Raw genomic sequence first — 21715 nt, 5'->3', positions numbered from 1 at the left:
TACTTTGGATCCAATTGATTTTTCAGATACATAGAACAATGGACTCAGTCACCTGTTTGCAGGTCTGCAGCCCCTTTCCTCCCCTGACCTTTGAAGTCCTTGTGAGGTGGCCGCACCAGGCACATGGTGGGGCCCAGCCTGTCCCACAGACACGCACCTGAATTCTCACAATCTTTACAGGTGTTCAGAAACTGGTGTTTAATCGTGTAACATATCCTTTTTGGAGCTCCATGACATGCTCTGTGGAGAAAAATGCCAAAGGGATGAAAATAGTTGGCAAAGAGTGCCAGGAAAGCCTGCCAGGCCTCCCAGCAGTGTCAGCCCAGGGTCTTCACCCAGCCTTGTTCATGGAGCCCGACTGGCCTCGCTTCCGGCCTTCTCTGTTTCATGGCTGCCTGCGCTAGTGGAAAATAGACGAGCGAGGCCAAGACTCGTTCAGTTCTGTAGAAGAAGCCTTCACTCATTCATTCAACACGTGTTTATTCCAGGTCCTGCTCTAGGTGCTGGGCATGGAGTGGACCTTCGGGGATGTGGGCATCAGAAAATGATACAACATACCTGAAGGTGAGAAGTGCCATGGAAACAGTGAAGAGGGGAGCAGGGCTAGGACCCCAACACTGAGCAGGTTCCCAGTTCCTGGCAAGAGAGGCCTGGCCAGGGAGGTGCTGTTTGAGTAGAGACCTGAGGCATGCTGTCTGCACCGGGGCTCTGGGGGAAGAGCAGGGGCTTGAGGTCGGGTGCTGACGACCATGGCCGGCCATGCGGGTGGGTGGACGGTGCATACCGTCCTGTCTGCCCTAGTACTGGCCCGCACTGATGGGTATCAGCACCTCTTGAAGCCAAAATGCCAAATAAGTCCTTATTTTTACCCCTTCTACCAGTTTCTTCTTCTTGCCTAGGAGTATTTTTCTGCTGAGCTCCACTAAATCCCTGTCCCACTTCATCTTTGATGGATTTGGTTTTCTGTATTTCTGTACGGAATGACTGACAGGGTACCAAAAACACCATGACAGGTCTTACAAAAAAATGTATTTAATTTAGTTTAGATAAATGTCATATTGGTTATTTAGAGAGTCAAATGGTTTGTTTAATACTGTTGAGCAGAAATAGCCATGGGAATAAAGAAAGAAATAAATAGATAAATATTTAGAGTAGAAAGCCAAAGAAGCAGAATCAACAAATAATTTATGTATGTAAACAGGTATCTTTCAATTTTTAGTAGTCCTCAGTTTTGTTTTTTACACATTCATAAGTTGATTATTTTGGTGATATTAATAGAACTCATTTAAGTGGTTTAGTTCCTAATTCTTGAAGTGGACTTAAAATTGGCCCATGGGCTAATTTGTAACCCACACTAATGGCTGTGTGTCACTAAATCCGTAGTACATCTGAAAGCTACACTAGAAAACTGGTGGAAATCATAACTTAGAATTTTGAAAGGAGCTAAAAAGAAACAAAATGATCGAAGCTATGAAAGAACAACATAATGATTTAGAATTAGAACAATTTAGAAGTGAAGTGATTGAAGAAAGTATTTGAAAAAGCAAATGAATGAACTCAGGAAAGAAATTAAAATATTATTAAAATTTAGGGAAGACCAAAATGGAAGGAACACAACAATGAAAAATCACAACGAATATTGTCTTAAGAGAAATGAAAGAAATGAAGGCTAATGTTTCAAAGTAAACAATGCAGGACAAGGAGGAAAGGACTCAAAAGGAAGTAGCGCAGAGATGGGCAAAGCCACCCATGGACACACTTGACCCTGAGGAAGAGAGAAAAGCACAAACCAATAGCATAAGTGTAATTCAAGAAAAGTTTTCTGGAAGAAGAAACACCACATGAAAATATGCATGAAAGAGTGAGTGCATCGAGTCCTGGAAAACCAACGCAATGATCGGCACTAGGCATTTGTTAACAAAACAAGTGGCCCTTGCAGAAAAAGAGAGCTAAATAAAACCAGTTCACTTCTAAAGGAAAGAAAAGCAGGGTCATCTTTTGTGGCAAGGGCAACGGATTTAAGATAATCAAGGATATTTAAGACAATCAAGGAGAGAGAATACAGACCAGGGACTTGCATTCAGCCAGACCGACCGCAGAGTGTTGACAGAAGGGCTGCAGGTACACACTGTGAATGGCCGCGGACCCAGCACCGCAGTGATCAGCAAATTTCCCTAATGGTGAGATGGGGAAAGAATTTAGGCTCTGCGTGCAAAGAGACCAACTTAAGGAACTATGTAGGGTCTTACAGAATCTTTTTAAAATGTAGCCATTTAGAATGGAAAGGCCATTCTTTCGTGGGAGGGGCTTGACTTTGCCATGAGTCAGGCTTGACCTCTGCATTTGAGAACTAGCCTTAGACAACCAAAGTGACAGGGAGGGTGAGCTAGGAATTAAGATCTAGAATTTGGAGTCTGGTTTGGGATTCAAGATTCTGCAGACAGAACTTAGCACCCAGACTCTGAACGAAGAGTAGTGAGTGTGTAATGTTCCCTTACGATCCTTTTAGTGTCTGTGGGGGCCTAATGCCATCTCCTCTCTCATTACAGACATTGGTCATTTATATCTCTCTCTGTCTTTCCATCTCTCTTTCTTTGATTAGTCTGGTTAAAGGCTTATCAATTTTATTGATCTTTGCAAAGAACCAGCTTTTAGTTTCATTGATTTTTTTCTTTATTGTCTTTCTGTTTTTAATTTCATTGATTTCTCTTATCTTTATTATTTCTTTCCTTCTGCTTGCTTTCAGTTTAATTTGCCTCTTCTTTTCCTAGTTTCTTAAGGTGAAAATTTTGATGTTGATTTTTAATTTTTTGTTTTAAATATAAACATATCTTTATTCTTTTTAATTAAATGTTTCTAATACAAGTGGTTAATTCTATAAATTTCCTTCTAAACATTGTTTACTTTTCACATGGTAAATTGTTATTCAATATTTTCATTCAGTTCAAATAATTTCCAATTTTTCTGAGACATCTCCTGAATACCTGGATTACCTGGAAGTATGCTGTTTAATTTCCACATATTGAGGAATTTCCCAGATATTTTTGTTACTGATTTCTAGTTTAATTCCATTTCAGTTTTTTTATTTTAATTTTTTTAATGTGTTTTATGACCCAAGCTGTGGTCACTCTTGCTATGTGTTTCGTTAGTGCTAAAGAAGAATGTGTATTTTGACATTGTTTGGTGTGTTATTCTACAAATATCAGTTACATTCTGTTGGTCTATGGTGCTGGTCAGTTCTACATACCCTTGTTAATTTTCTGTCAACTTTCCTATCAGTTACTGAGAGAGGAATTGTTATGGACTGAATTGCTTTCCCCCATGTTCATATATTAAGACCTAACTTCCAATGTAACTATATTAGGAAATCAGACCCCTAAGGAGGTAATTAAGGTAAAGGGAAGTTATAAAGGGCTTTATATATTTTGAAGCTCTGTTGTTAGGTACATGCAAATTTAGGATTAGTACGTCTTCTTGGTGAAGTGGTCATTTTATCATTATGTAATATTCTTTATTTCTAGTAATTTTCCTTACTCTAATGTCTACTTTGTACCTTCAGTTTTTTTAAATTGGTGTTGCATAGTATATATTTTTCTATCATTTTGGTTTTTATCACCTATATTTTTATATTTACAGTAGGGTTTTTGTAGATGCATGTAGATAAGTCTTATTACTTTTATCCAGTCTGACAATTTCTGTTTTAGTTGGCATGCTGAAATCACTCACATTTATTTTAATTATTGAAACATTGGAGTTTAGATATACCATTTTATTATATATTTCGTGTTTGTCTTCTCTGCTTTTTCCCTCTTCCCCTTTCTTGCTTTCTTTTGGATTATTAAAATATTTTTAGTATTTTACTTTGATTTACCTATTGGTTTTTTACTATATCTCTTTGCATGCTATCTTTACTGGTCACTGTAAGGACCACAATATACAAATTAACTTCTCCCTCTACTTTTAAATCTACTTAGAATTAATAGTTTGCAACTTCAGGTGGGATGGGAAACCTTCTCACCACAGATTCCTCTCGCTTTGCTCTTTACATGGTAGCTGTATTGTATCCATATACACTGAAAATTCCACTGTGCAATATTGTAATTGTACCTTAACCATCATATGTATTTTAAAAACACATGTACATGTGGTCTATGATTTAAAATATAATGGTGTAGGTAGGTTATAAATCAAGGAATGTAAAAAGATACATAAGATTGTGGAACAAAAAAGGGACCACATACTAAACCTGACAAGCTTGGGGTGGGGGGAGGGGGGCGGAGTTCATGGCTGACCTTACAAACTCAGAGGTGGAAAGTAACCATATAGGATGGGCTGAACATAAAAATTTCTAACTGAAAGCAAGTCACAGTTGGTAGTCACATCCTAGGCTGGTAGCTTCCTTGACAAAGATTAATCTTACCTTAAATGGGCCTATCTATTGTCTTTTTGCATGACACACCTTTAAAATGTCAGCATAGTCCCCTATTTCTAAGCCCCTCGGGGGACACCTCCCACCAGGGCACAAGACCGCAGACCCCTCATGGCTGTCTTGCTTCCCACACTCCATCTCTGTGTGCTGTAAATGTTCATTATTAGCTGTCCTGTGCCCACCGCTGTGAAATGAGCCTATCTCTCCATCTGGCTTTTTATCCAGTCCTAGAGATTTCTCCACTTTGCTTTCTCCTGCCCCTTTAATGTGCCGTCAGTGTATTTCATGTAACCCTCCTTCTGGATTCTCCTTTGATTCTAAGGTATAAAATAAGCCATAAAACTGCCATTCTTCAGGGCATTTTCTCAATCCATTGAGATTTTGCTTCCTAGCAGTTATTGTCAGTTTGGCTCAACTAAACTCATAAAACTTTTTCTTAGGCTGGGCATTCTTTCACTGACAAAACAAATATTGATTAAATAATACTCTTCAAATGGCCTTAATAATGTTCGACAAAACAGACATCAAAGGCAGAAAAATTAGTAGGAGCAAAGAGGAGAAATAGTCCATTGTGCTTACTTGGATATCGTCTGTTTGTCTTGCTTTCGCTTCCTTCCTGCAGTTTGGGTTCCCCTCTGGTATCATCTCCTTCTGCTTGAAGGACTCCTTAGCAAGCCCTCCCGAGCCTTCTGGAGCAGGCACCCTGGCACAGACTCTCCGGGCTTCTTCCCCGGAGAACATCTTCACTGGCCTCACTTCTGAAGGGAGCTTCTACTGGACATGCAACTCTGACCCCATGGCCCTTTAGTTTGTTGCTTTAAACATGTTATTCTATGTCTTACTGGTTTTCATGGTGTCTGATGGGAAACCTGCCCCCATCTGGATTATTGTTCCCTATGGGGAATGTGCTATTTTTAGTCTGACTGCTTCCCTGGCACTAAATTAATTAATTTAAATAAATACTCTTTCCCCCCCAACACTTTATTGAACATCTGTCACCTGTCACTTACTGGTCATAGTGAGAAACCGAGCTCTGTCAAGGGGTGAAGCAGATGATCGGAAACCATGTGCCCTCTCTGGTCAACGAGCCATCACGGCATCATATGAAACTGGGGAAAGGGCAATATCGGGTCTAAGAACATCGGGTCCAGGTGGAGGATAACATCGCAGGTTTATGCAGAAGATGGAGCACACTGTTGTGGGTTGAATGGCATGTTCTACAACGGTATTTTCAAATCCTAACCTGTATACCCATGAATGTGGCCTTATTTGGAAGTAGGGTCTTTACAGTTGTAACTAAGAAAAGGTAAGGTCTTACTGGACCCTCATGCAATGGCCAGTATCCTTAAGAGAAAAGGGAAACTTGGACACAGACACATGCAGAAGGAGGCAGCTACATGAAGAGGGACGCAGAGACTGGAGTGATACTGCTACAACCTAAGGAACACCAAAGATTCCTGGCAACTTATAGAAACAAAAAGAGGCAGGAAGCCTCCTCCCCTAGAGCCTTTGGAGGGTATGTGGCCAAGCTGACACCTTGATTAGACTCCTGACCTCCTAGGACTGAAAAGGAATAGGTTTCTGCTGTTTCAGGACACTCCATTTTTGCTCCTATGTTACAGCAGCCCTGAGATGCTCATATACACCCATTTTCTGTGTGTATACCTCTTCTCCCTAAGTCCCACAGGCCTGCTTGGGTCAAAGCTGTAGGGTTCCACTTCTGGCCAAGTCACTTTTTGGCATGGTCTCCTTGTTGACTTAGGGAGAGTGACTCTAACCAGTAGACATTCATCTTTGAGAGGGACACAGAGCTTCTTGAGCCCTAGACCAAGTTCAATAGATTAATGATCTGCTCATGATTCCTGCCAGCTCAGATGAGAGGCAGCAGGAACATAGCTAGCCAGAGTCCCTCAGACACAAGAGGCACATTTATGAAAACAATGTTCTCTGTGATAGGAACATCAGTAAAGACATGATCTCAAACTCTGCGGTAGCTCTAGTGATTAGTACAGGTCTGGGCCTGAGTGACATGTGGGATATTTCACATAAAAGAGCATATCATTGGTAACAGGCTAGGCTGTGCCTTCCACCACATAACCAGAGCCAGTGCCAGCAGAGAAGTTGAAAAATGCACAGTCTCTTTAAATATAGAAAAAAAATTGACCAAAGGATTTCTAATTACTTTAAACCAACTGTTTTACTAAGGACAATGGAAGAAGATGAACAAAATCCAAACATATTTGCTTGAAGGCACTGGGAGATAACATGGCAGGTAGAGGTAATTAGCCAATAGCTGAGAGTAATATGAATCTAGATGGGGGACCTTGGAATCTGGGGTCAAGTCTTCTGTGGACTATGCCAGTTCCAGGAAGAGGGGCTAACCATCAGAGCCAGGCATTTGAGAGCACTGTGGGGCCTGGAAAACAAATGGTGAGACATCTGGGCTCAGTAAAATGAAGGCTCACTAAAATATACACTCCTAGTTGGGACCGAGAACCCGCATGGCTGCTCTTGAGCAGGGAGGTGCGCTGAGGTGAAGGGCACAGATGTAAGTCATCTGGATGGCCCAGAAAATCTTTTCTGATACTGAATCAAAGTGAACCCACACTGTTGGCTTCAGGCTCTGGGAAGAAGCAAACAAATGTCTTCATAGGAGCTAGAAAACACGCTGTTAGGCTCAAATTATTTATACAAAATTTCAGAGTGTCTGCACACAATAAACAATAAATAATTTCATAATTTTATACAATGCAGCAGAAACAACTAACAACAAGTCAACCTGCTACAGAAGTCCTGGTATTGGATTGATCACACAAAGCCTTTAGATACTGGTGCTAACTGTACTCAATGAGATACATATAAAGTAAGTCCTACTGTACTTTAAAAAAGGCAACAATTTGATAGACATCTAACTTCCTAACAGACACAATGAAAGCCAGAGGACAATGGAGTGATATCTTTAAATGCTATAAAAAGAAAAAAAATAATGCCCAGCCTACAATGTTATAGCTAGTAAAAATATCACTCAAGAATAAAGTTAAAATGAAAACATCTTATAATCAAATGCAAAAGAAAACCAGACTCCTGGGAGAACAATAAAATGTTGGCAAAGCAGTGGGGAACACAAACAGTGAGGAGTTGATTTCGTGTCTGCATGAAAACAGTGAAGCCCACTCCTCGCCTGACATGGGACCTCTCTTCTGAGCTGTAAGACACCAGCTCCAGCCAGCTGGTTTCCCTCCACAGATGTCTGAGTTTTAAAATTTAATAATTCCAATTTTTTCCCCTTGTTCCCTTGGCCATAAGCATAGTAGTTCCTACCTTTTCGTTACCTGGTAAACTTCACACCCAGTTCACAGTTCTTTATATTCAATTCTCTGCATGCAAATAATTGCTGTGTTTTCAGTTTTCTGACTGTGCCCTCACAGACACATGAGGCTTATGACCAGCTACTGCCTAAAATAATCTGTATTTTTAAATGTAAAGTGAAATTTCCTTATACCAGATCATTACAAATAAACATTCCTGATAAGAAAATTATCCTTTTAGGATGTAAAGGGAACACATCTAACTATGCCTGACACTTTCTATCTTGGTTACAAGAGACTCTGACATGATACAGCCCTTTCTTGCAATCTCTGATGGCTAAATTTTTGTTTATTCATCTGTCCTTCGCCCAAATAGGCTTTCTTTATTGATTAGTTTAAACCCTGACCTCATATGCCAAGATCCCCACTGTTTTTCTTTTAGCTCCATGGAAGAGTAACTTCTATAGTTTATGGAAAACACTATGATTCTTCATCCATTCATTTAAAAAACATTTATTTTCCCAAGAAATTTTTCAGATTCTTTTTAAAGGTAAGGGTTGTGCTTTTTTCTAGAAACTGGGCAAAGTGAAATGGAAATGGCTATAACAGACACAAATTTTGATAACAGCTCTATCACCAACTAATTGTGTCTTTATATCTGGGGAGCTTTCTGCCCCTCTCTGGAAGGCTGGCTCTTTCTGCAGCAAAATATAAACATTAAACAGTGTGATGGTTAAAGTCTTGCCAGATATATGATTTCTGGCTATAACACAATGGTATAAACACATCAGCCATCCAATAAATGTCTATTTTAAATGTTTATTTAAAACAGATCAGCGAGCATCAAGGCCTGCTGGGCTCCTGGGATGGTTTCAACTTCCGGTACCATCCAGGGCAAGTTGCAGGGTCCAAGCCTTTGGGAGCAGGTGTGGACCCCCCTGGTCAGTTTCAGTGGGATGATGGCCTCCGGTCATAGCCCAGTGTGGCCCCCGGCCGTGTGTCACACACCTGGCTGTCCCCCTTCGGCAGTGTGTCTTGTGTGGCAACTGTGCTTCACAGAGTTTTGTAGGGAGTGAGCGAGTGAACACGTGTCCAGCACTTAAAACATTGCCTGGCACAGAGCAAGCAATGTGTTACCTACTATGCGAGTTTCCTTAAATTTTCTCCAACTTATATCTTCTCCTGAAGAATGATAATTGAGCACACATACTAAAATTGGGGTCACACAGAGATTAACACAGTCCCATGGGAGGGTGGCAGAAGTTTTTGAGTGTCCCATGTTTTCTCTTCAGCCACTTCTTGTTCTCACCTGTGGGACAACGTCCACTTCAAGCAGGAAAACCGGAGCAGGGCATGCCCTTGGTCCCCTTGGCAGTTACACCTTCCCTTTTCCACCTATTCACTGTGCAATTGACTGTGACATCCTCAGAAGCAGCTGATGGTCACCAGACACATATCAGTGGCTGGTCTCCACAAGGCAAGTTAAGGAATGAAAAATACAAAATGTCAGAGCAAGTCAGTCCCAGATGGGAACAGAGTAGCAAGCAGGACAAGAGTGTCTATACACATAGATGTGCATGTGTGAAGAATTGTGCTTTGAAAATATAAAATACCCAATGTAAAATATAAAATGTCCAATGCCATGTATTTCATCCAAATGCTATTAATAGATGAGAAGCCTGCGGGAGAGCAAGTGGCTCTCTCGATAGTTTAGGCGTTTTCTGGAGCAAACGTGTCCCCCATGTCACAGGCAGTCCTTAGTTTTTATTACGGCCAGAAGCCCTCAGCAGCTGTACTGGGGGGCCCTGGTCAGTTATAGAATGCCCTGCGTCTGCACACCCATCTGGGATTTAAATGTGTTCACCGCCTCAATGATTTCGCAGGTGAAGGAAAAGACTGTTTCTATTTTGACATCTTGCAAACGTACTAGTAACATGTAAATAAAAATTACAATTATAAATGGTGTTCATATATGCTTTTCTGCAAATCCTACCCATTTACCTGTCCACTCAGCTCCTTCACATGGTTTTGAAATGCCTGGAGACTGTGCAGCTTCCACAATTGCCCTGGTGGCCTGGGCACAAGGCAGCGTCCCCAGCAGCAACACTGAGGGCGAGGATCACTGAAGCCTACACGCAGAAGGCACTGCTTTGTTTATTTTCCTCCTGCTTTTAATTCTGTAGCAAACAAGAGCACAATACCCGTGTGAAGGTTCGGGAATTGGAAATATCAAATATCAGCAGAAATTGAAGAATTAGGAGCGAAGAAGGGAACACCTTGTGTTTGGCATCATGTGAATGCCCTGATAGGGCAGAACAAATGCAAAGAAATCTTTCAAACACATATAATGAGACTGGATGAAATTCAAAACAAGGCAGAACTTATCAGAGGAGGAAACTGCCCACCGATTTAAGGATTACAACAAAAGGATGCGATATTTGCTCTTGGGCTCAATTAACTCTGTGCTCACTCTCATGCCTGCCAGTAGAATCCCTGGCTGCTACTTAGTGGGTCTAAGGCTTGGGCAAAGATCCTCATCTTGCAAAGAGAAGCAAGGGCGACTGAGAGACGCAACCGATAGCTGCCATGGGTTGAACACCTACTGTGTGCCAGGCACAGTGCCAAACTGAAGACATCTCTAGGTGGAGCACATCTCTAAGTGGAGAAGTGGGTCCCGCCTGCAGGTAGACACTTTCCAGTCAGCATGGAGCGACAGGAGGGGCAGTGCTCATGTAAACACGGTGAAGAAATCAGGGTCATTGGGCCAAATGTACTCAATTAGTGCCAGACTTGCTGGGATTACAGTTGGGAATGCATTTATAGTTGAACTTGGGTAGAATTGGCATGTTAGCAATAATGACTATTGCCATCCCAGAAGGGTATTTCGCCATTTTTTAAGGTTTTGTGCCCCTTCAGCCATGTTTTGTATATCTTATACATCTTTTGTTAAATTTAGTCCTAAAGATTTTATAGTTTTGATGCTATTATAAACTGAATAAGTTATAAGTTTTATTTTCAAATTATTTGCTGCTGGTATATAGACATAGAAGTGATGGTGATGTTTGATCTTGTATTGAGACACAGCTGAACTCCTATGAATTCTAGTAGGTATTTTGAAGATTCCTTAAAATTGTCCCTGTTAATTGTTGCATTGTCAGTGAATGGAGATACAGTCTTGCTTCTTCCTGACCAATCTATACTCCTTCTATTTCTTGCTTGGGTTTAAAATTTAAAAAAAAATTTTTTTAAATTGTATTTTATTGATTATGCTATTACAATTGTTCCAATTTTTCCCCCTTTGACCCCTCCCCCCAGCACCCCCCACTCCCTCAGACAATCCCCACACCATTGTTCATGTCCATGCATCATGCGTGTAAGTTCTTTGGCTGGTCCACTTCCTATACTGTACTGTACATCCCCATGGCTACTCTGTAACTCCCTCTTTGTATTTCTTAATCCCCTCACCTCTTCATCCATTCCCCCATACCTGCCTCCCATCTGGCAACCATCAAAATAGTCTCCATGTCCATGATTCTGTTTCTGTCCTTCTTGTTTGCTTAGTTTGTTTTTTTAGATTCAATTATTGGTAGATACATATTTATTGCCATTTTATTGTTCATAGTTATGATCTTTTTCTTGAATAAGTTTTTTTTAACATCTCATATAATAAGGGTTTGGTGATGATGAACTCCTTTAGTTTTTTCCTATCTGGGAAGCTCTTTATCTGCCCTTTGATTCTAAATGATAGATTTGCTGGGTAGAGCAATCTTGACTGTATGTCCCTGCTTTTCATGACTTTGAATATTTCTTGCCAGTCCCTTCTAGCCTGCCAAGTTTCTTTTGAGAAATCAGCTGACAGTCTTATGGGACCTCCTCTGAAGGTAACTACTGCTTTTCTCTTGCTGCTCTTAAGATTTTTCTCTTTATCTTTAACCTTTGGCATTTTAATTATGATGTATCTTGGAGGGTGCCTCTTTGCATCCATCTTGTTTGAGTGCTTCCTGGACTTGTATGTGTATTTCCTTCACCAAATTTTGGAAGTTTTCTTACATTATTTTTTCAAATAGATTTCCAATTTCTTGCTCTTCCTCTTCTCCTCCTGGTACTCCTATGATATGGTTGTTGGTACAGTTGAAGATATCTCAGAGGCTCCTTAGTAGCCTATCCTTGTTTTTTTAAATTCTTTTTTCTTCTTGCTGTTCTGATTGAATTTATGCTTATTTCTTCCTTATGTTAATTTGATTCTCGAATTCATCCCCTGCATTGTTGTTTCTGTGTAAATTTTTCTTTATTTCAATAAGTGTATCCTCTGTTTCTAACTGGATTTTTTTAATGCTGTTAACGTCCTCACTAAGTTTCTTGAGCATCCTTACAAAGAGTGTTTTGAACTCTGCATCCGATAGATTGTTTGTCTCCATTTTGTTTAGCTCTTTATTTGGAGTTTTCTTCTGTTCTTTCATTTGGGCCATGTTTGTCTCCTTGTTTTGGCAGCCTCCCTGTGTATTTTTCTATGTATTAGGTAGAGCTGGTATGACTCTGTATCTTGGTAGTGTGGCCTAATGTAGTAGGTGTCCTGTAGGGTCGGTCCAGTGGCAGAGCCTCTCTTATCACCCAAGCTGGGTATTTGAGGTGAGCCTTTTGTGTGGACTGAGTACACCCTCTTCTTGTAGTTGAGCCTTGATTATTCTTGGCAGGTCAATGGGAGGGATTTACCCAGGCCAGTCTGCAGGTAGGACTGGTTGTGACTGCTGACCACCAACCTCTGCCCTCCATGGCGGATCAACTGTGCAGGGGCAGGGTGGTGGTGCTCTGATGTGGTCTGTAGCTGTCCACTGTGTGCGTGGGTTCTGGGGTTTCCCAGGTGGTACAGGCCAAAGTCATTCCCCAGCTTATGCTGCCCACGGCCACCCTACATGAGCTATAAAGCAATCTGAGATGGCTGCTACTTGTGCTGGGCTTGAAGATTCCCAGGTGAAGCCAAGCTGTGAATCTAAGCTGGCTGCTGCTAGTGCTGGGCCTGGTGCCAATTAGCAAGTGGTACTGGGGAGGGACCTTGCTGAACCCAGCCAGCTGTTGCTTGTTTGACAGGATTTAGGAAGTTGTGAAGCATGAGCCAAGACCAGTCGTTCATATGGAAAAGTCACAGTTAACAGCTTGGGTGAGTCCATAAGTTGGGTGGGACGAAGTCTCAGGGGACCTCCAGGTCAGGGCAAACAGCATTAACTAGGTTGATGGCATCTCAGATATGACACCCACCTACTGGCTCTGTGGCTCTGTCGTAGATGGCTCAGAAAAGAGACTATGGCCTCTGCCCACCTTTCTGTCTCGGAGAAAGCTGTCCCCTAGCTCCCACCTTGATGCTAGACAGTTCAGTTCCTCCCTGTATGCCACTGGTACCTTTCAAACTGCTACCCCAGTGCTGGAGCTCAAAAGGAGTGAGACTGAGGAAATCTGTGTGTGGGTTCTTTAAGGAAAATGTCTTGGGACTCCAGAAGTTTCTTTCACTGAGTCAATCCCCACTGGTTTTTTGCAGCCAGGAGTTATAGGGACTTATCTTCCTGACACTGGAAGCCTGGCCTGGGGGGCCTGGTGTGGAGCTGGGAATCCTCAATCCTGAAAAATCCATCCCAAATTTTTACCCACCACATGTGGGTGTGAGACCAGCCACTTCCGCATCTTCTCCTCCTACCAGTCTGAATGGATGTGGTTTCTTTAATTCCATAGTTGTCAGACTTCCATTTAACTTGATTTCTGACAGTTCTGAGTGATGGTTGTTTTATATTTTCGTTGTAATTTTGATGTGGTTGTGCGAGAAGGCAAGCCGTGTTTACCTAAAATCTATTTCTTTCTCGCTTTGTTGCACTGACCGCCATGAAAATGTGAAATAGAAATGGTTAGAGCTGCCTTCCTTCCCTTCTTCCCGGTCTTAGGGAAGCATTTAGTATTTTACCATTAAGGGAGATGTTAGCTGTAGGTTTATATGCTGTCTCTCATTACTGAGATTTTATCTTTTATGGACTTTGCATACTGGTAAAGTTTCTTTTTGCTCCCATTGTGATTTCATATGGTTTTCTCCTTAATTTTTTTCAATGTGGTAAATTCCATTGATTTGATTTTTAACTACCAACCAACTCTTGCATTCCTGGGGAAAAATATTCTTTTTATACATTTCTGGGTTCAATTTACTAGTATGTTGTTTACATTTTTTTGTGTCTCTTTTCATATCTTAGAACATCTTTGCCAAGTTTTGACATCAAAGTTAAGCTAGCCTCATATAAGAAGTCAGAAAAGGTCTCTTCTCCCTAGTTTTGGGAATAGTTTATAAAATTTTGACCTTATATTTTCATTAATTATTTCATAGAATTTATTTTTCATGTCATCTAGTTCAGGAGTTTTCTTTGTGGAAAGGTTTTTGATAACAAATTCATTTTTTAAATAAACATAATTATGTCACTCATAGTGTTCAATCCATTAAAGTTTACACCTAGGGGGGAAGTCAAGGACTGTTCAAATTTTCTATTTCACCTTAAGTCAATTTTGGTAACTTGAATTTCCAAAAGAATTCATTTATTACATAAATTGTCAGATTTATCAGTGTAAAATTGTTTATAATGTTCTAATATTATCCTATTAAAATCTATGGAATTTGTATTGGCATCCTCTCATATTCCTGATAGTGGTAATTCATGATTATTTTTTCCTTTGATCAGTCTTGCTAGGATTTTATCAGTTTTATTAATTTTTTCAAAAAGAACTCTTGTCTTTACTGACTTCTCTGTTTTATAATACTTCTCATTTTTTCTCATTGTTGTCATCTTCTCTCTTCTACTTATTTTAGATTTAATTTGCCAATCTTTCTTAAACTTCTTCTGGTGAAATCTCAGATCATTTCTTTGAGAAATGATTTTTTAATAAACATTTAAAGCTACAAGTTTCCCTTTAAGCTCACGTTATATATTTGGTATGTTATATATTACTCAGTTTGAAATATTTCTACTTTCCCTTGTGAGTTTTGAACCCATGGATTATTTAAAAATGTGTTATTTAATTTGCAAATATTTGTGTATAATTTGTTTTTGATTTCTAATTGAAGTCCACTGTAATCAGAGAATATATTCCCTATGACTTCACTTATTGGAAATACTTAAGACTTATATTATGACCCAGCATATGAATCATAGTACATTTAAATTACAAAATTTCCACTTGGTTCTTTTTAAAAAATAGTTTTTGTTTCTCTGCTAAGATTCTCTGTTTATTCCTTGTGAGTATATTTTTCTTGAATTCCTTGAATGTATTAAAGTTGTTGTCTTCTAGTTTCACCTTCTCTCATGATCTGAGGTTTGTTTCTGTTGACTGATTTTTCTTGTGCCTATGTCACATTTTCCTGTTTCTTCGCATGGCTAATAACTTTCTATTGTAAACTATTGTGTAACAGTCATTGTTGTCAGTATGCTGAAGAGACTCAGGATTATGTTATCTTCCTCTGAAGAGCGTTCGGTCTTGTTCTAGTGGCTCATTTACCTGGTTGAACCCAAGCACCAGTTCTTTTTACCTGCAGGGGACAGCAGCTGCCACCTCTGCTCAGCTTCCTCTGCCCCATTCTGCTGCTTTTCTTCACGGGGATCCTTGGCACTGTCCCCATGGATGCAGTCAGGAGTCAGCCAAAGATTTGGAGGGGATTTACACACAGATTTGATGGCCTCACTGTCTGTAACTCCTCCTTTTTGGAGATTTTTGTCCTTTATCTTCCAGCATCTGTGTCTTTAAGCCAGTGAGGTTGTAGCTTCCTGCCATTTTTAGCAGCCCCAAACCACATCAGCCAGCTATGCCCTCCTGCAAAAAGTTGTACACATGAATCTTTCTTGTTGCAGTTCCATTCCTTCAAGGGCTGCCTGTATTTAAGTCTCTGCCTTTTCAATGCTTTCCGATATCTGCAACTAGTATTTTATATTATTTTCCCAGAAAGTATAATTATCATCTATGGGAGAGTTACTCTGATATAAACTACTCTGCCATTTACATAGCAAAACTCTCCATATAATTTTTATATGCCCCCAATTTTTACTTTATTTTAAAATAATTGATCTTTGTTTTTGATCCACTCATTTACTGATGGGCACTTAGGTTGCATCCAGCACTTGGCTATTGCAAATTGTGCTGCTATGAACATTGGGGTGCATAGGTTCTTTTGGATTGGTGTTTCAGGGTTCTTAGGATATAATCCCAGCAGTAGAATTGCTAGGTCAAAAGGTAGTTCCATTTTTAGTTTTCTGAGGAAGTTCCATACTGTTTTCCATAGTGGCTGCACCAGTCTGCAATCCCACCAACAGTGCACTAGGGTTCCCTTTTCTCCACACCTATTGTTTGTTGCTTTGTTTATGATGGCCATTCTCAACAGTGTGAAGTGGTATCTCATTGTGGTTTTAATTTGCATCTCTCTGATGGCTAGGGATGCTGATCATCTTTTCATATGTTTCTAGACCCTCTGTATGTCCTCCTTGGAGAAGTGTCTGTTCAAATCTTTTGCCCATTTTATAATTGGGTTTTTTGTCTTCCTGGAGTGGAGTTGTGTGAGTTCTTTACATAATTTTGGAGAACAAACCCATGTACAAGGTATCATTGGCAAATATATTTTCCCATACTGTTCGTTCCCTTTTCATTTTAATGTTGTTTTCTTCAGCCATGCAGAAGCTTTTTAATTTGATGAGGTCCCATTTGTTTATTCTTTCCTTTATGTCCCTTGCTTTAGGGGACATGTCTGTGAGGATGTTGCTGCATGGAATGTCTAAGATTTTCCTGCCAATGTTTTCCTCTAGGATTTTTATAGTGTCATGACTTATATTTAAGTCTTTTATCCACCTTGAATTTATTATTGTGTATGGTGTAAGTTGATGGTCAAGTTTCATTTTTTTGCATGTAGCTGTCCAGATCTCCCAATACCATTTGTTGAAGAGTCTATTTTTACTCCATTTTATGCTTTTTCCCCCTTTGTCAAATATTAATTGACCATAGAGACTTGGGTTTATTTCTGGGCTCTCTGTTCTGTTCCACTGGTCTATGTGCCTGTTTTTATGCCAGTACCAGGCTGTTTTGATCACAGTGGCTTTGTAATGCAGTTTGATATCAAGTATTGTGATCCCTCCTACTTTGTTCTTCTTTCTGAAAATTGCTGCAGCTATTTGGGGTCACTTATGGTTCCATATAAATTTCTGAAATGTTTGTTCTATATCTGTGAAATATGTCATTGGTACTTTAATAGGGATTGCATTGAATCTATACATTGCTTTGGGTAGTACACAATGGAATACTATGCAGCAGAGAGAAAGAAGGAGCTCCTACTCTGTGACAGCATGGATGAAACTAGAGAGCATTATGCTAAGTGAAATAAGCCAGGTGATGAGGGACAAATACCATATGATCTCACCTTTAACTGGAACCTAATCAACAAAAGAAAAAAGCAAGCAAAATATAACCAGAGACATTGAAATCAAGAACAATCTGACAGAAACCAGAGGGGAGGTGGGATGGGATAATGGGGGGAGGGGTTTTCAGGAACAACTATAAAGGACACATGGACAAAACCAAGGAGGGGGTGGAAGCAAGGGAGGGAGGTGGGTTTGGCTGGGGTTGGGGGGACTGGTGGAGAGAAAATGCAGAGAACTGTAATTGAACAATAAAATAATTTTTAAAAAGAGAACAAATATGTTATTGACCATAAACAAAAGGTGACTAACAAAAAAGATTTATAAAAATAAATTGATATTTGTTTACATTTACTAATAGGATTTAACCAAGTTGCTTCTTTCATCTCACTCCTTCCTTCTGGACAAAGAATATACTTAGTGGTTATTTCAGGGAGAGTCTGTGAGTTACACACTCTTTTTGGTCTTGGAATGTCCCAGAGTGCCTTTATTTTATCTTCATTCTAGAGTGATGATAGTTTAACTAATACATCAGTGGTGACTGTCACTTGCCCTTTGCACAATGAAGCCATGGTCCCATTACTTCCTGATGTGTATTGCTGTGGATAAGAAGTCTGCTGTAGTCTCTGGTTGTCATCCCTCGGTGGGTATGTGGGACCATCTCACACATCCACACAACCTCTCAGCCTCATTTTCCTTCTGGACCCTAAGTACTTGCCTTACCTCAGTCTGCCCTTCGCTGATACTTAAGTGTCCAAGATATATCCATATCACATTTCCTGGAAAAAGTTACTCACATACATTCTCTTATCAGTCAAGAAAGTTAATACTTTCTAAGTCACTACTCAGAAAAGAAATCAAAGAAAACAGATTGCAGTGTTTAGGACATGACACAATTAGGGATGACGTTTCAGCTTGCATTAGATCTATTCTGGAGTCCTTTCAGTGGAATGAGACAGAAGTGTCTGGACACCACGTGAAGGCAACAGAGGCTCATTGTCCCTTTATTCCCTAAGACAATGCTGAGCAATGTTTACGAGTTCCTGCTCATCCTCTTGCCTTCTGCCAAAGGTAAGATTTTTAATGGACTGAACGGTTTGGGTCCTGAGTGTGGTCTGCCAGAAAGGAGGTGGTGGGAAGGCACAGAGGAGTGTTCCCACAGCCTAGAGTCAAGCTTTGGGGTAAAAACCAGGCATCTGTCCCAGAAGGAAGAGATGTTCTGGCTGCTTTTAGCATCTTCCTTTATGGACCTCATGACATCTAGTCATAGCTCTCTCTCTTCATTTCAGACACTTGAGAACTTTTTTCTTTTTGCTTGCCTTTGAAATATGTGGTAAAGGGTGCTATTGGAGGAATGTTAGGTCCAAGAGAGAGGTGCCTTTCTGGACTCATGAGGCTGTGTCAGTAGATTCCTCCAAATCCAGGCCATGCAAACCAAGCAGACTCCAGGGTTTGGCCTCCCTTTTTCAATGCCATATGCAAAGGAATTGGGTCAGGCATTAGAACATGCCCTACCTGTTCATAAGACCCAAAACACCAGATCTAAAATACAACTGACCTAATATTTCTGTTTGCTGTTTTGCAACTGAATTGGAACAACCACTCATCTTGAAGGAGGAAATAAAGGCAATTTAAGGCTGGGAAGTATTACAACCCTTGAGAATGAAGAAAATGGTATTGAAAGAGGAAACTTTTCTCTTAGAAGTGGTTGAGAGAGGATTCTGGGAAGATGGCAGAGAAGTACGTACCAGGAATCTGTCTCCTCACCTAAAAACAATTGCAGTGGAAGAATCTGTCTGCTATAGTTATTTTGCAAGTCTGGAGCCAACGGAAAGCTTACAACTTCCTTGGTCAATTTCAGCTCTTGGCACAATACCAGTCACCCATCTTCCAGTCACACCTGCCACGTGTTTCTGAAGCAGCTTGCACACAGGTTGTAGAAGCCAAGACTGGCAAAGATGACCCTGTTCCCAAATAGTGGGAATTTGTGGTTCAGTTGCTAATTGTATCTTCTGATCACAGGTGTGTGTGCAGATTCAGAGGGGTAGCCATTGTTGCCAGACCCTCCCTCTCCTGCTGAAGGGACTGCCAGGGGATTTAAAAGGCCAGTGCCTTTCCCTCACTTCATGGCTATAGAATATACACAAAAGGAAATGAGAAAAGGAATTTAAACGTTACACCACCAAAAAATCAACTAAACGGATGTGAGGGCAATCTGGCTGTGACACCTGTCACCCATTGATCACCGGGGTTGATTCGGCTGATCTGGCTGGCTAGGCGGGTGTCCCCTTCCTCCCTCACCCATTCATGTACATCCCTCCCGAAGCTTCGTGCTCGGTAGAAGAGGACGACCTTCCCCACTAAAGGAGAGGACCGGTCTTCGGTCAAGGGTATGTGAGTAGCTGCCCTCCCCTGCTAGAACCTCCAGACAAGCTCTCAAAAAAATCAACTAAACAGAAAAGAAGACAGTAATGCAGGAAATGAGAGACAAAAAGCTGTAAGGTATATAGAAATCAAATAGCCAAATTTATTTAAATGTAAGTGGATTAAATTCTCTAATCAAAAGACAGAGTTTGGGAGAATGGATAAAAACTCATGATCCAGCTAACTATAGGCTGTCTAAAAAAGTAGATCAAAGTGCACAGATTTTGATCACTATAGATCAAAATACACAAATTAGCTTGAAAGTTAAAAGGAAAAAGAAAGATATTCTGTGCAAATAAAGCAGGAATGACTATCCTAATATCAGACAAAACAGACTTGAAATCAAAAAGTGTGCAAGAGACAAAGAAACTATTCATAGAAGCCTCAATACATCAAGAAAATATAACAATTACAAATATTTACATACCTAATGACATCATTAAAATAGACAAAGTAGAAATGGAAAAATAATTCTACAATAATATTTGAAGACTTCGATACACCACTCACAACAATGCCTAGAATAAACAGACAGAACATAAGTAAGGAAACAGAGGATTTAAACAATGCAATAAGGCAATTATATCTAACAGACATATATAGAACACTCTACCCAACAACAGCACACACATTCTTCTCAAGTGCATGTGGGATGTTTTCCAGGATATACCATAGGTTAAGCCACAAATTAAGTCTTAATAGATTTTAAAAGATAAAAGTCATACAAAGTATCTTCTCTAACCACAACATAATGAAGTTAGAAATCAATAATAGAGTCAGCTCAGTGGATAATGTCTTTCGTGGTTACTGTTGCACTGACAGCTAACATTCTAATTGTTAATCCAATGGTAACGTGCCCTTTTTCTCTGATTGTTTTTAAAGTTTTCTCTTGACTTTGGTTTGCAGGAGTTGGCTGTTAGGTTCTAAGTGTGTGAGTCTGTATGAACGTATTCTGCTTGCATTTCACTGGGATTCATGAATGTGTGCTTGACATCATTTCTCAATTTTGAGAAATTCTTGGCCTTTATCTCTTCAAGTACCCCCTCTTTTCCTGGGTCTGGGTTTCATTTACAAGAGTTTTTGATCATTGGACTATTTTTCTGTCATTCCCACTCACATGAGGGTACTGTAAGTTCCCCGCCTGTGACTAAGCTGGACTCCTCCTCCACTCCCTGCTCTCCCCAGGGAGAGATCAGTTCCTTCTCTCCTACGAGGGGCTCCTCTCTTCCAGTGGCTCTTCGATAGGTTTCTAAAACTATGGATTTATAGCTTAGTCAGCTTGTTTAGGTTTTTAGGTGAAACTAGTCTCCTGTGACTTTGGGCATTGTAACTGAAGTTAAATGTGTATTTTTATATAAACAAATTTATTTGTAGAATTTTGAAAAGTAATATATTTTTAATTTTTTTATTTTGACAGGACTGTTGAATGAACAATACAAGTAACTTTTTTCCTGACCATTTGAGAGTAAATTGCCAAAAAGATTTGGCAATTTCTCATCTTCCAAGTATCAACAGATAAGCCAGGATATTAACTTGATTCATGGCTCTCAGATGCCACAAAGGTTCCCCGGTGTCCCCAGGTGCCCTTTAGTGAGAACCCAACCCAAAATCAAGTCTCGCTTTTAGTTGTCATGTCTCTTCAGTCTCTTTGACAGTTAGAGTTCATTCATTTTCTAGAAGGTCCTTCAGTTTGGGTCTATCAGATGCTTCCTCATGATTAGATGCAGGTTATGAATCTACTGCAGAAATAACACAAAAGCAATGTGGTGTTTTCCCTGTGGACTACTACCACTGGGCGCCCAATTCTCATTGGTTCCATGGCTGAGAGGGTCACCTGTTCACTTGGACCTTTAACTGAGGTAATGTTTTCAGGCATCTTTACTGTAAAGTTAACTTTTTCAATTTAGAAACCAAGGTCTGGGTGCTGAGTGTGCTCATTGTTCCTGGGGTGCTGCTGCTCCCTGGCCCTCTTGCTGGCCACAGGTAAGGAGCACACACACACACACACACTCACAGAATTATCTGCACCTGCATTTATGTTTGTAGCACCTATATATTTTAAAAATGATAAGTTCACACTGATACCATCAATTCTAGTCCAAGTCAGATCTCATAATCATTTTCTCTCT

General features: G+C 40.2%; 1 long non-coding RNA gene across 1 annotated transcript in view; it reads left to right on the top strand.

The window, feature by feature from the left end:
* The window catches only part of LOC123478505 (uncharacterized), a 34401-nt gene that overhangs the window by 6975 nt on the left and 5711 nt on the right, over window positions 1–21715 (top strand). The window contains exon 3 of the long non-coding RNA XR_006653714.2: window positions 489–564. This is a non-coding gene — a long non-coding RNA (uncharacterized lncRNA). The remainder of the gene's footprint in view (window positions 1–488; window positions 565–21715) is intronic.

Source organism: Desmodus rotundus, chromosome 1 (genome assembly GCF_022682495.2).
Source record: "Desmodus rotundus isolate HL8 chromosome 1, HLdesRot8A.1, whole genome shotgun sequence".
Taxonomy (NCBI): Eukaryota; Metazoa; Chordata; class Mammalia; order Chiroptera; family Phyllostomidae; genus Desmodus; species Desmodus rotundus.
This window is presented reverse-complemented; position numbering and strand designations above follow the sequence as displayed.